Raw genomic sequence first — 2,368 nt, forward strand, 5'->3', positions numbered from 1 at the left:
ACGCCATATTATTTTCCTCAATTGGATTTGCCGTTTAGAAATGACATCAAAAATACCAACTCGGGTGTTCCGTTTGCGAAATTCTACGATTTTCCAAATTACGCTTTAAGCATATGGAATTAGAGAAAATTTTCAACATGTGGAAGGAGCGGTTTTGCAGCATCTTTCCAACGCCATATTATTTGACTCATTCCGATAAATGGTTTAAAAATGCGATCAAAAATACGATTCACGTTTTTTGTACGAAGAAAAAACGGTTTTCAAAACTTCTCTTAAACCGCTTACATTTTGCCAAAAAATTAACTTGGGTCATGATACTGGTGTCCATAGCTTTCCAACAGTATATAGCAAGCCCCATTTGGACACCTTTTAGCTGAAGTTCAACCTAGCACACGAGGAAGGTCAGGCGCGTTATTCGGGAAGTTCATGTTGTGATCTGAATATTATTCTGATCCCGTGATCAGAATAGTGTTTATGTGTGTGTGTGTGTGTGTGTATGGTGGGTCTATTATAAGAACACCCCTTAAGACCTTATTCTAATAACACTTCCCCTTATTGTGATAACACCTAACCACCGCAGACACCCGTCCGAAAATCCACCCGCCCACTCCTCCACATCTCCTCCTTGTGCCCACCACCCGCCTCCTCCCACCATCTTCCCCACCGCACCACCTCCCTCCCTGCTACATCCACCACTGGTTAGGGGCATCACCTCCTTCCCCGCATCGCCACACAACCTCCCTCCCCCGCGCCGCCCACACTAGGAGCTGCGGCTCCCCACCCCACCCACACCAGGAGCGGCGGCTCCCCACCTCGCCCCCCGCAACCAACCAGCGGCCCGGCGTTGACCCTCTTGGTCGAGGGAGACCGGGCATCAAAAGGGTGGCGGCGGCGGAAACCGTCAGATCTCGCCGATCTGGTGGAGTTAGCGGCGGCAGGCGATGAGGATGGATCAGAACCGCGATGAGGAGGCATGACTGGGTGCGGTTTTGCCGGCAAGGTCCCCAGCGCCACGCTGGCCTCGCGTACGGCCACTCTAGTCGCGGATCCGGCCGCTACAAGGGTCGCCCACCTGCATCCGACTGCTCGCGCGATGGGCCGGTGGCGCACTGCCCAAGGGCCAGGCTTCTCCCCTCAACTGCCCGGCGGGATCCCATGGAGTTCCCCATGGTGCGGTGGTCGGCCCCTTCCTTGGGCTTCCCCCGACGTATGCCAACCCGTGCTGCAGTCGGCCTGATGGGGTCTGGCTGTCTTCCTGCTACTGGATAAGGTTCTGGTGGCGGCCACCATCGGCTGATCCCGCGTGCGTAGCCCGTGCACTTTCGCAAGCAGAAACATGCAGCTTGGGCAAAGCAGAATATGCAGCTCCTCCAACACATGCTTGTGGTTCGCCCCCTAATCGTGCATTTCCTCGGCGGCTTAAGTGTGCAGTTCGCCTAACACTAATGCAATACAGGGACGCATCATGCGGTGAGCAAGGCTGCTCGGAGAGGCACACCATGTGGTTCGGTGCTCGTGTGCATGCAGTTCGGCACTAGTAGAAAATGGCGGTACACCTGACAGTGTTCGTGCAGTGTGGAGCGTCTGGGCTTGCAATTCTTGCAATTCGATCGTTTCGCTTTTGTTTTGTTTGTAGTATAGAAAGTGTGGTTCGCTTCCAGGAGAGCTCTAGTGCTCGTTTTGTTGTGCAATGGGTGTGTACATGTTTGTATGTATGATTTCGTTGCAGTCCGGGCATTGCATTCATGCGGTTTGGTGGTGGTGCGCTTGCAGTCCGGTGCATGGGTGGACAGAGTTCTTTGTGGCTCACTCTGAAAAAACAATGATGCAGTACACTTGCCTCGTCTCAGCAGTCAAGGAGCATTTATAAAAAAAATGAGAGGAAAAAAATGAAAAATAATAGTGCCGTTCACTAACCTCAACCGTGTAAAACTTACAAAAGCATTTTGCAAAAAAATGTAGTACACTAGCCTCGATAATTCAGTTTGGACGTATTTATTAAAAAGTAGTTTGAAAATGACAAAAAATCCATTTAGTGCACTTTAATTTGTGTAGCGGTTCATTTTCCCCTGATCTGCATTGCACTCATTCCACGAGTTACCATGTGTTTCGTGTTTAATAAAAAAAGTTAGAGAAAAGATGAAAGAAATCATGAAGTTCATTTGGCCGGTTGATCCAGTGCAATTTTTCGTCTAAAGCAGTGCGTTCTTCTGTTGGATGAAGTGCACACGTCGATTTTAGTGCGTGTTTGAAAAAAAAAATCTTCTCAGAAAAGAAACCATGAATCTCACTTGACCATCTCATCCAGTGCAATTTTCAGTCTAAAAGTAGTGCGGTTTTCTTTCTCGTCTTCAAAAAATTACGACCC

The 2,368-nt window shown here is 49.4% G+C and overlaps 1 long non-coding RNA gene across 1 annotated transcript; it reads left to right on the top strand.

The window, feature by feature from the left end:
• Positions 1-566: 566 nt before the first annotated feature.
• Positions 567-1,746, top strand: LOC147979117 (uncharacterized). Its single transcript, XR_015599680.1, has 2 exons — positions 567-1,386; positions 1,457-1,746. It is a non-coding gene; the product is annotated as an uncharacterized LOC147979117 (long non-coding RNA).
• Positions 1,747-2,368: the final 622 nt, after the last annotated feature.

This window comes from Triticum urartu, chromosome 3A (assembly GCF_056163025.1).
Source record: "Triticum urartu cultivar PI428250 chromosome 3A, HENAU_Tu73, whole genome shotgun sequence".
Lineage (NCBI taxonomy): Eukaryota > Viridiplantae > Streptophyta > Magnoliopsida > Poales > Poaceae > Triticum > Triticum urartu.